Source organism: Cebus imitator, unplaced genomic scaffold (genome assembly GCF_001604975.1).
Source record: "Cebus imitator isolate Cc_AM_T3 unplaced genomic scaffold, Cebus_imitator-1.0 Scaffold199, whole genome shotgun sequence".
Lineage (NCBI taxonomy): Eukaryota > Metazoa > Chordata > Mammalia > Primates > Cebidae > Cebus > Cebus imitator.
Genome location: NW_016107514.1, coordinates 6,504,327 through 6,517,701, shown reverse-complemented (window position 1 = coordinate 6,517,701; position 13,375 = coordinate 6,504,327). Strand labels below are relative to the sequence as shown.

The 13,375-nt window shown below is 32.8% G+C and overlaps 1 long non-coding RNA gene across 1 annotated transcript in view; it reads right to left on the bottom strand.

Annotated features, from left to right (window-relative positions):
• LOC119473975 overlaps window positions 1–11,469 on the bottom strand; it is a 42,963-nt gene extending 31,494 nt beyond the window's left edge. Inside the window, exon 1 of the long non-coding RNA XR_005203256.1 lies at window positions 11,371–11,469. This is a non-coding gene — a long non-coding RNA (uncharacterized LOC119473975). The remainder of the gene's footprint in view (window positions 1–11,370) is intronic.
• Between the last annotated feature and the right edge of the window lie 1,906 nt (window positions 11,470–13,375).

Sequence of the window (13,375 nt, the reverse complement as noted above, 5' to 3'; positions counted from 1 at the left end):
AAGATTACATTTTTAGGTGCATGCTTATGTATTTGTGAAGTGCCACCATGCTCTATAATCATAATAATCAATTAGTATTTATTTAATCCCACAATGTTTGTGATCTTCTTTAATTAGAAAAGTTGAATCATGAAAATTTTATTTTGGATAGCATATTAAAGTAAAAGTTAATTTAGAGTAGAAACAACTTGCATCATTTACCTATTTTCATTATTTAAAAAAGAAGTCAAAATAGTGGTAGTGGGAGAAATATAAAGAACGAGAGGAGGAAAAGAGATAAGGAGTTCCAAAGGACAACACAAAAAAAGCCTGGGAAAACACACATGATTGATAAGTGCCTACAAGTATCTTAACAATAATTAAAATGAAAAATGGAAATGGGAAAGGTCCAGACAGTTCTTACTAATTAATTTTCACTTTGAGTGAAATACTAAAAATAGAGTAAGAGAAAAAGACTTTTGGAGTTTCCAGTCCTTCTATAGTGAGTGGTCTGTAGGAAAAAATCTTAACTTCACCAGAATAGGTGTCAAGAAACATCAGATAGCTAAAATTTCCTCTGATAGAGAATTCATGATGGTTATTGTCTCCTCAGAAGAACAAACAGCTATCAGTGCAGCTGAGGAAACATTTCCAAACTGGAACACATGCAGTATTTCAGTTAAGATATTTCCAACTTCTAAGCTATCATGTTCCTTGGGAACATGGAGAAATGTTTATAACTAAAACATCTTCCTTTTTATTGTTCTTTGGCACTGACACTTCTGGAAAATAGGGCTCTCTTCATTGGTGCTTCCTTTCTCTAAGTATTAGGCAGGGGCATCTGAGTGCTGAAAATTTCCTCCTAGGTGTCATTCATCCTGTCTATGTGCTTACATCTAGCTTTGGGAAATGTCAGTAGAATCCATGCTGTCTAGTCCATTTTCTGCTGCTGTAACAGAACATTTAAAACTGAGTAATCTACAATGAACAGATATTTTACTTTTCATAGTTCTGCAGGCAGTCCAAAATCAAGATGCCAGTATCTTGCAAGGGCCTTCTTGCTATTTCATCACATAGCAGAAGAACAAAGGGCAAAGAGGTGGAAGAGGGTGAAACTTGGCCTTTTAAAACAGAATTAATTCCACGCATGAGGGCAGACCTCCTCACGGCTTTTTCACCTCCCAAAGGTCTCATCTCCTTACACCACCACAGTGGCAACCAAATTTCAACATGAGTTTTGGAGGACACAATCATTAAAACCATAGCATTTTGCCTCCATCTCCCCCAAATTCATGAACTTCTCACATACAAAATGCATTCATTCCATCACAGTAGGCCCAAAAGTCGTAAGCTGCACCAACTCGAAAGTTGCAAGTCTCATCTAAACATCATATGAAGGAGACTCAAGGTACAATTCTTCTTGAGGCAAAATCTTGTCCATCTGTGAGCCTATAAAATCAAAACAAGTAATGTGCTTTCAAAATATAGTGGTGGGATAAGCAAAGGATAGCTTTGCCTTCCATAGGGGCCTTGATCACTGATACAGTTCAACCAAGTTCTTTGCCATTTCATAATAAGGATGGTCTTTCCTTCCAGTTTCAAATAATTTCTTCCTCATTTTTGTGTGAGAATTCATCAGAATTGTCTGAATCATCTATATTTCTTCCCAAAATTCTGATCACAATCACCTAAGTAATCTTTGATACTTCCTACAGCACTTTTTAAAATTTTTTTCAGCCCTCACCAGAATTGCCATTAATTCTCCAATCATAGCAATATAGGCTTTATCCAGCATACAGTTCTAGAAAATGTTATGGTTTCTAGCTGACACTTTTCCAACCTCTACCCATTACCCAGTTCCAAAGTTGCTTTTACATTTTCAGGTATTATTATAACAACATCCTACTTCTTTGATACAAATTTTTATCTTAATCTGTTTTGTGCTGCTATAACAGAATATGTAAAACTGGGTAATTTATAAAGGACAGAAAACTATTGGCTCACAGTGCTAGAGGCCATGAAGTCTGAGATAAAGGCATTTGGAGTTCTGGGGTCTCAATCTCCACTTTCAAGATGGTACCCTAAATGCTATATGCTCTGAGGAAGAGGAAAGCCATTCCTCACATGGCAGAAGAGCAGAAGAGAGGAAACCCACTCCTACAAGCACTTTTTATAGTGGCATTAATCTATGCATGCTAATGGATGCTTTTGAACTACCTAAACAAAACCTATTTGGTCCCATCTGCCAAAACTGTTGCATTGGGAATTAATCTTCCAATACATGAATTTGAAGGGGATTAAAAACATTTAAACCATAACAGTAGTAATAATGGGTTTTCCTATGATATTAATGATTGCTTGAAAGCCCCATCTAAATCTCTTTTCAGAAGGGCACTCTTTCTCCTACAAGCCAGGAGAGTTGACTGCTGATGGTTCATAGATGAGAAACACTTTGGGAATGGAACTCAGCTGAAAGAAGCTTGAACCCAATTTGTGACAACTCAGTAGGGCCTTCTCAGGCCCAGAGCTCCTCTTGGAGCTAACTTAGATCTATGTCGACAACTGCATCCCAGCCTACCCAAATGCCTCTGCCTAATCTTGCTTCCTTTACTCACTCACAGCTTTCTTCCCTAGAGCACTTCTCAATAAACCTTCTAAATGCAAATCTTAATCCAAAAGTCTGTTTCCCTGGGGACATACATCAAGACAGGCCTCAGTTTCCTGAACAGTAAAGTGAGAGCCTTTGGTATGATCATCTTTAAGATACCTCCTCGATTTAGCATTCTATAGTTCTAAACCATAGTTCCTCAATTACCTTTCACAGTTACAATTGCTTACTTTATTCTAGTATGGACTAAGAAAATTAATTTATTGATTATAATCACTAAATAAAATTTTCTTCTTCCAATCTGTATAAACTATATAATTGTTTAAATTTCCATAAATTTAAGGGGTACAAATTCAGTTTTGATGCATGGATATATTGCATAGTAGTGAAGCGGGCTTTTAGCGTAACCATTACCTGAATAGTATACATTACATCTATTAAGTAATTTCTCATCTCTCAGTCTCTTACCCTGATTTTCTACTAAGAGTGTGAGTTTTGGTGGTCTTTTAGTTAAGATAGGTTCTACATAGAGAGATTTTTTTTTAATTACTCCAGGTTTTGGAGTACATTCTGGCTAATTTGGACAGTGGATAATGACTATAAAATAATTACAATTTATTTTGAGCACAAATACTATGTAAATGCTAGGAAACACATAACAAATAGAAACATCTACACTAACGGCTTTCACAATTTAGAAAAGACATGCGTGAAGAACATTTTTGGAAATTGCTGTGACAAAAGTGGTAATATACAGAGTAGTACAATAATGCATTCTGTATTAAGAATATTTTGTTATAAAATTTAGCAATTTATAAAGTAGAAAAATAAACGTAGAGATAATTTAAACCTTAAAAATTGAAAAAAAATTTATAAATAGAGATACCTAGAATAAGAATATTCAAATAATCAAAACATTTTCTTTGTAGATCATTCTTAATGAAGCTATTTAATATTTTAATGTATCTCTATAAAGTCAGTGAAAACATGGAGAAAGGACACAGAGAGGGGTTTTAAAATGTAAGAGAGGGGCCGGGCGCGGTGGCTCACGCCTGTAATCCCAGTACTTTGGGAGGCCGAGGGGGGTGGATCACGAGGTCAAGAGATCGAGACCATCCTGGTCAACATGGTGAAACCCCGTCTCTACTAAAAATACAAAAAATCAGCTGGGCATGGTGGTGCATGCCTGTAATCCCAGCTACTCAGGAGGCTGAGGCAGGAGAATTGCCTGAACCCAGGAGGCGGAGGTTGCGGTGAGCCGAGATCGCGCCATTGCACTCCAGCCTGGGTAACAAGAGTGAAACTCCGTCTCAAAAAAAAAAAAAAAAAAAAAAAAGTAAGAGAGGTTCAAAAGTACTCCTGATATATACTGCAGAACCATAATATAAATGAAATATATAGCTTCTTAGGAAACCACTTTTCTTAAAGGTTGATGCATAGTTACTATAAATTTCAATTTTTTAAGATGCATTTAAAGAATCTAGTGAAGATTTACAAGTTAGATTATATTTTTGCAATCATATCAATGATAGAATAAGTCACAAGATACTTAATGTTAGATGCTACCTTCTACTATAAATGTTGATATTTCAAAGTCATTTAACTTCCAGAAAAGGCAATTTTCAGAGTAGCCACAGTTCCCAATGCCTCCTCTATGGATTTTAAGTACTATAGTATAAATGATCCATTGCACAAAAATGCCACAGGCTCAGGACTGTGTGAACTCCTGCAGCCATCAAAAGTTTTACCTGCTAAAATTATATGACTAGAGACTGACTGGTTCCAGGAATGGGGACAAATACAGAAAACTTCTTATTGCCTTTGAAAAGGACACATTCAAATGATAAATCTAACACAAACAGCTGAACTATAGTGACCCTATTCATAGATTCTTAAGTAACAGGAGGATTGACTATATAAGACATTTGTTACTAGTCTCTCTATTTTAAAATGTGCAAACAAAATTAACAGTTATTTTTATTTGAGTAAATAATGTGTCCTCCAAAAAGAGAGACCAAAATGAGTATGGTTAAAAAAATAAAACTTAATCTTACTCTAAGAATTATAAATGACAGGAAATAGTTACGTTGCTTATGAAAAAAAGCATTCTAAAAAAGCATAATTGAATTTAATCTATCAAACATATATAAATCCTTCATGAAAAACAATTTATTTTACTTTTCAATACCTTTACCATTGAGATAAAATAATTTATGCTGGCCATAGATAACGTTTTTATTTTTAAACCAACTTAGAATACAGCCATACTCTGGGATTTATTGTATTTTGTGATGTTCCTGGAGTCTTTTTGATATTTTCTTTGTTTAGTCTTAACGTTTTGATATCTAAAAGTAGAAACTAACTGTCAGCAACTTGGAAGTAAAACTGCAGTAGAAATGAAACAGAAAAAAAACCCATGTAATTTCAAAATAATTTCAACCTCAACTTTTTAAAACTGGTTACTATCCTAATAAATATGAGGATTCTTGTTTGCTTTTTTTTCTTTTTCCTTTGTGTTTTTTGTCACTCAAAAAAAAGCAAAACAATGACACCAAACATAGAAAATTAAATTGACTGTTAAAATTATAACTCAAGCTGAAAACACAATACTTATAATTGTATTTTTATCAAATTCAAAAACCATAGATACAAAAATAGTGTATGTCACATAATTATTATTCAATAAATTTTACTGAATGAGTGAGCACATGAGTTTAATTTAGTATGGTCCATATTATACAATTCTAATGATATTTATTAATCAAAGGAAAAATATTTTCCTTGACATTTTTTATATCAGGGTAGTATGATGTCTGCATACAAAAGCTACCCATTTGAGAAACAGATTAAACTCTTATATTAAAGGCATTGCATTTCCCAATTGGGAAATCATTCCAGAGATCTCAAAACAAACATCCACTGTCAGTTATCTAATTTAGATACCTCAGTCCTCACCATGATCTTTCCTTAGTTCCAAATTATCTTTCCTTAGTTCCAAAGATGTATGAGCTCAGAGATTTTACTATGTCTTTCTGAGAGTCATTATTCTCATCTTTAAAAAGTAGATTGTTAACACCAACTGTGCTAATTACCAATTTATTGCCTCTCAGCTCCAAGTTCATGCTCCATTGCCTTTTATGTGAAAATGTAACCAGGTCCTTTAAATAGCTTACCTTTGCCAGCTGCCAGTAAGGAGTGCTAGAGAGATATTGCAGAAGGAATTGGTTTTGCTTATTGGTTCTAGTGTCTCTTTCTACAGGCTCTTGCAGCAAGTGTAGCTCCTCCACTGCCCAGTTGCTGCAGGCACCACACCTTCTCAAGCATCTGGCTCTCCCAGGGCAAGGCTGCCAGTAGCAGTTTCATCAATTATCTCCAGCAAAACATCTCCACCTGAATAGTCTTTTCCTAGCACTTAAAAGAACAAATCTTCAGCAAGTTCAATCACCCTGAAATTACTGCAACTTTTCAACTCTTCAGTGAACAGAACGCTCACTGGAAAGCTCTGTGTCTCAGCCCTGGGAGCAAGGTTTTCACTGGGTGTCTTTTTTAATTGTGGAGGTAGCAGCTTCTCTGTATCTGTTATTATTATATGTTTTAGAATTTTCTTTATTTTTACTAGATAATAGATTCTTATTTCATTTTCCTTTTCTACTGAATACTCATCTATATTAAATTTGGACTCATCTGTCTTATATTACTTAAGGGTTATGCATACTTAGCACAGGAAAACTCTCTGATATGTAACAGGTATTCCATGACTACCATTTATCTTTCTGTCCTTGAATTTTCAATATCATTATATCAGTCTTATGTTTGTCCTCATCAAAACTTGCCAAATATTAGATATGTTACATTTATACAGAATGGCAGTCTGTCAACATGGATTAAGTTTACTGGAAAATTGACAGTAAGAAGGACTCCAAGGTGGAGTGTGTGTGAACAACTACACTTTAGAGTAAGATTTTGACAGGGTAATTTTCTATTACTAATATCTTTCTTCCCTTGCTATATTTATTCATGAAACCTATGTGTTAATCATTACTGTAAGTACTAGGAGAATCAGAATAAAAGGGAACTCGGGGTGCAATAATATTAGAGGAAAGTAAAAATATAAATGAAATGTAGTACAATAATTAAAATAAGGGAAGTAATAATAGTAATTAGCAAAATACATAGAAAGTTCTCCCAATCCTACTTTTGTATAAGAAAGATAATGGTGGGGGCAATGAGGAAAGGGTTAGCTCAGAGAAGGCTTCCTAAAGAAGGAATTTTCTGAAAGTTTCTGAATTTTCTGAAATGATAAACAGAGGCCCAGTCACCTAAGTACTAATGGTCTGCCATTCTAAGTTGTCTGAATTTTCAACTACCAGGGCATGGAAAGGTCCAAGGATATCAGTACACAAAATGACATCATAAGAGTTATATTTTTGGAAGATTATAACAATAAAGAGAAATTTTTGGAGAGTCACACAGAGGAAACCAGGAAGTAGAGGATTAAGAATAAAGGCAGTAGAATGGAAGCTTGAAAAGTGTGGTAAAGACTAAGGGAAAATGCAGTTTGTTCAAGAGGAGAACATTTGGAAGGATTACCAAAAAAACTCTGAGGAATGAGACAGGTAGAAATCTAATTTACTCTTTTACTAAGACAAAACATCATATGGATCTGTGAGTCCTGCTCTGACTTTGGTAAATATTTATAACTTTTGAACTCTTGTTGATGTAGGTTTTTTTGCTTAATACTATTCTGTCAGTGCTTGCATATGTTAATTTGTATTACTTGTGGTTGTATGTCAATATTCTCACATGGCAATTACATTTTAGACATCTTGATAGTTCAGACTGAGTTTCACAACAATTTGTTACACCAACAGCAATTTGTCTTTACTCCTAAGGATGTTTAACATTGTTTATACACCCATTAAAAATACAATGAGAAAATGTAAACAAGTACTTAGCACAAGGTGTAGTAGAGAATGATTGTTCAATAATTCTTACTTTTCTTCTTCATTATACCTATAAATATTACATCAAAGAATAAATTGAGAAAACCAGGTAAGCAATTAAATCAATGGCAATTAGGTTTCCCATGGTTAACTTTTATTATTTCATTTTGAAGTAGAAAATATGATAATTTAATGTAAAAACAAAACAAATTAGAAAAAGGATAAGGAATATGTACGTTTACATAAACTTAAAAGGTACATTTACATAAACATAAAACTTAAAATTTTACAGCCTAAAATGATACTGTATATTGCTGAAAGGATACATAGAAAAATATTTTTAAAAGACATGTAATAAATGTGGAACTGTCCTCTCTGAGAGGAAAGGAAATAGAAAGGAAGCAGGGTATAGATACAACTTCAATGGTATGTGTAATATTTTATTTTTTAAAAGGATTTCAACAAATATGGCAATTACAGTATAAGAAGCCTACATTTGTTAAATCTGGGTGGTAGACATGTGAGTGTTCTTCATATTATTCTCTCTAACATATTAATAAAAATAACATTTCATCATTTACAAAATTGGAGGAAAGTAATCCATAACAATAAATATAAAATGAGTAATAAATATTTTAGAAAGGCAAATTGCAAATAAATTTTATCTAGCATTTAATACATAACCTATATTTTTTAGAACTTTAATTGCCTAGGTCTTGATGTGAGTATTATGAAATTTTTGCTATCAGTTAAGTGCTGAAGAATAAAAGAAAAAGATTAGATTTCAAATATTTTATTGAGATTTTAGCTTAATTAGTAGGTGAAATTTGACCAGTTTTAATAAGATTAAAGTGTGTCTGAATGCTAGAAAAAGTACTTTATTAAAGTACTTCATTTAGTGTGATTAGAAGATCCATAAAGCTATTTATATAGAGAAACTAAAAAAAAAAATCCCGTCAGTATTTCTTGGATTGATAATGTGTGAGCTTGCTTAAATTTTATCATGTTTTTAACTGAAGAAAAATATTTACACAGTAAAATACATAATTTTAATTAGACAACTTGATGAGATTTGAGAAATGAACATATTAATGTAATCAGCACCTAAATCAGACATCAAACAGTTCCATCATCCCAGAAAGTTTCCCCATATCCCATTAAAATTAATTTCCAACACCTTAGAGGCAAGCCTTGTTCTAATTTTTACTACCATGGGTTAGTTTTGCCTGTTCTGGAACTTCACATACAGTAATAAGAGTATACACTCATTTTTTCTGGATTACTTTGCACAGCATAAAGATTTTAAGAGTTACTTATTATGTGGCATATATCAGGAGTCGAATATTCAATGTCTAAGAAATAGACATTAAAATTTAAATTTTAATTTAATGTCTAAGAAAGAAATATTTTATTACAGGACTATATCTCCATTTGTTTATTTATATGTCTTTTATAATGGTTGTTTCCAATTTTTAGTTATTATAAATCAAGTTGCCACAAACATTCTATATGCCTTTTTGTGCTACATGTTTTCATTCCTCTTGAGTAAATAAGTAAGACTACAATTCCTGGGTGGATTCAGTTTTAAATTCATAAGAAACCACCAAACACTTTCAAAGTGGATGTACAATTTTACACTTCCACATAGGGTGAAAGACTTCCAGTTCTATGTTATCACCAGCATTTAGTATTGTTAATGTATTAAAGTTTAGCCACTCTCATGAATTTATCTTATTTCCTTATATTTTCTGTCGTGAGATATCTCCTCTATTATTTACCCTATGTTTTAATTAAATTATCTTTTAAATTAATATTTTATTATGATATATTTATATTATTTCAATATAGAAATTCTTTGTCAGGCACTAAAAATATTTTCTGTGAGTATGTGACTTGAGTTTTGATTTTCTTTAGGATGTCTTTTGACGAGAAGAATTTTGTGATTTTTTTTTTTTAATTCCATCCCTCAAGTTCGAGTGTAGTCAAGTGATTCTCCTGCTTCAGTCTCCTAAGCACCTGGGACTATAAGCATGTCCTACTATGCCTAGATAATTAATCTTTTTTTTTTTTTTGGAGACCCATTTAGCTGTTTCCCAGGCAGTTCTCAAACTCCTGCCTCAAGCTATCCTCCTGCCTCAGCCTCCTGATAGCTGGAATTACAGGTACAAGCCATCAAGAGATTTTTTTAATTTTGATGAATCATAATGAATCTCTTTTTTCTCTTTATTTTTTGTTTGGTAACATCTATAAGTGTATATAAAGTTTATTTATCACAAAAAGTACCTATCTGTATCTTTTTTCCAGTTTAAAAGTCTCTGCCCTTTATGTGGAGTATTTTGCCTATATATATTTAATATAATTGTTTATGTGGTTGGATTTAGGTCTATCATTGTGCCAGTCAACCTCCATTTGTTTCATTTTTGTTGTTCTTGTGCTGCATTTCTCATTTTGTCTTTCTTCAATTAAATAGTCATGGTATTCTATTTTAATTCCTCTACTGGACTTCTCAATATATATATTTTTATTATTAGATATTTAGTGGCTACTTTAGGAATTATAATATGTCATCACATCACTTAAAATTTAAGAATTTTCCAGGTAACTTCCACTTGCCTTCCAGCCTTTGTGTTATTGTTTCTATATATTTTACAACTGTATACCTAATAAAACCTATTATACTGTTACTATTTTTATTTGGTTTTAGATAATTGGCTTCCTTCAAATAAAATTTAAGGAGAGAAAAAAGGAAGTTTGTTACATTTATCTGCATATCAGCCATTTCTGTAAAAACAGTTTTCATCTACTAGTATTCTACTTTATTTTAAAGAAGAGGTTTTTCTTATTATACAAATCTTCTTTTAATTAATTGTTTCAGCTTTTGTTTGACTTATATATTTTCCTTTATTTAAGACTCATAGTCCTGTGTTGCTTCTTGTTCAATGCCTGAAAAGAGTTGAATCATTTATTTTATCCAGATGTATGAATGTTTTTAATGGAGATCTAGTCTGGCTACCAGTCAGGGGCTGGTCATGGCTAGAAGTAGAATACATCATTTTTACATTATAATCACAAATGATTCTTATCGCTCTACTGTAAGGAACAATGGCAAATAAAAAGATCTGCAAATGGCCCTCGACTTCTAATTCTAAAGATTACACATGAATTAATTATTGGAACTGTGTGTATGAAAAAGGGCTAATTTAACATGTTTTTGTCAGTAAGAAATAAGACAAATAATTTAGGCATACATCTTTTTATACAATAAATGAGACTTGACTTCCTGTTATTAGATCCTTCTACAAAAATAATTCTTTTTTTTAAAGATTATACATGATTTTCTTTGTACAAGTCAGTAGACAATGGTCAAAGGAGGCAGTTTTCTATCTGTAAAGCATAAGACAACATTAATATTACTAAGCAACAAGTGTGGGCCAGATTTTGAGCTTGATAAATTTTGCATAGTTTAAGTCACTAAATTTTTAGCATTTCTATTTTATGCATGAGAAAACAGGATCAAAGATGTTCATAATCTTTTTTGGTCACCAGTTTATAGGTATAAAGCTGGAATTAGAAAGACAATCACTTTAAAAATAAAGTATATTTGAAACTAGTCGACTGTGAGTAATTTCTAATGATATTGTAACTAGGCAAATGCTTTAGCTAGGATAGAACAAGATTACAAGAAAAAAGAGAATTGAGACATTACTAATATGTGGTTATGTATAAGAAAACAATAAAGCTTTAGTTATGAGTTGCCAATTCAGATTGTTTCATAGTCCAGGAAAATGCAACCATACATAAATGCAGTTTTGTTTTGTTTTAGTAAAGAAACAGGCCCACCTGTAGCCATTTTGCCTTCCATTGGCTGGTGTCTGTTCCATTCTTTACAACATTTTTCAGTAGTTTTCAAACAGTTCTTGATGGAGACAAAGTGATGCTGAGAAACTGCCTGAGAAATGATCATAGAGGAGGTGCTAGGAGGGAAGGTAGAAATCCTACTTATTTTTTTTCAAATAGACCTGCTCCACTTTTAACACTTTTATATATTTGATATTTTACTCTTTTTTTTGGAAAGAATTTTGCTGCTTAAAAAAAATCAAAACCACTGAACAATGGAGTCAAGGGGCTTTCAGATACTTCAGATCCACTTCTAGGGTTGACCCTACTAGCTCAATGGAAGTATTCTGGGAGGTAGCAGTGGCATGGGAGAAGAAGGTCAGCCAGTATAAAGTCGTATTATAAAGAACTTCCTATTTTAAGTCATAGAGAAATATGGCCTGTGAGGTCAGATAATAGGCTTTAAAGAGCCATGGTACCTACAGAAAGTTAACTGACTACTGCAGGAAGTAAACTGGTTGGAACACCAGGATGTCATGTCCTGAATTAGTCTTTCCAACCACCTCCACCCTTAAGCAGAAAAAAATAAAAATAAAAATATTTTATAATGCCATCTTCAAATGCAGAAGACTCCTATGTATGTATTTTTAAAATGGAAAGCTTTCAAAAATATTTACAAGAACAATTATGCCATTATTCACTGGAGAATATTCAGGATATAGCTTATTTGTCTATCTGCTCAGATCCTAGAGCATATTGAATTTTCTAACTTGAAGGACATAGAGCTTTCTGAGAATAGGATAACTGAAACATGGTTTTTCATTTCAGACCTAAACTTCATGTTGTTTTTTGTTTTGTTTTGTTTTGTTTATTGAGACTGCACCATCTCAGCTCACTGCAACCTCCACCTCTTGGGTTCAAGTGATTTTTTTGTCTCAGCCTCCCGAATAGCTGGGATTACAGGCGTACACCACGACATCTGGCTAATTTTTGTATTTGCAGTAGAGACATGCCACAATGCCTGGCTAATTTTTGTATCTTTAGTAGAGACTGGGTTTCACCATGTTGGCCAGGCTGGTCTTGAACTCCTGGCCTCAAGTGATCCGCCTGTCTTGATCTTCCAAAGTGCTTGAAATACAAGTATGAGCCACTGCACCCAGCCTATGGTTTTTACTTCCGTTACTGCAATGTATACATTTAGTTTAGGGATTATTATTTATATATTTTTAAATATATATCTTTAAAAATATGAGTTAGTTTGACAATAAAAGATATTAAATTTCAAGGTGCATAATATCCATAATATCTGTCCTATTTTCTTTAAGCTTGACAATGAAAGCCTTCTTTATACTCAGATTAAATTACTGAAAACTCATTTACTGTACTTTTTTGAGACCTGAGATTACCTTGCATTGTGTAAAGCTATTATGGTTTCTGGTGGGGCTCCAGGAACAAGATAAACATTTTTATCCTCCTGCCTTCCAAAGAGATGATATGAGTAACAGGACATAGATAAAAGATTAAAAGTTTCCTAGGTTAGTTATTGATGTACTTATGTTTGGCAAAATTGCAGAGATCCACAATTATGATAATATCCTTGAGAAGAGCCTCAGTCTCCTTTCTCTCTTTCATTATCCTTTCTACCTATTAGTGGTTATGCATTGCTTTGGGGGCAAATAATACTGGGAGATTTGTTATATTCTAAAAGTTAGGATAAAGTTCTTTAATCATTCCATTGCTAGCATTTTCCAAAGCATATTGTAAGTATAATGCTTAGACATTTTTGTTTAAAACTGATAGATTCTGGCTCAGGAAAGAGTGGTAATCCAACAGTTTCATATAAATCTAGCATAGAATCAGGATTAAAAAAAACAAATTAAAAACTTCCTGCAGCCTATCAGTGCTGAATCTATTATATTAGCCATGATTCATGTAATTAAGTCAATTTAATTTAAAATTTTGAATTTAAAAAACAATATTTCATTTTTTTTTTTTTTTTTTTTGAGAC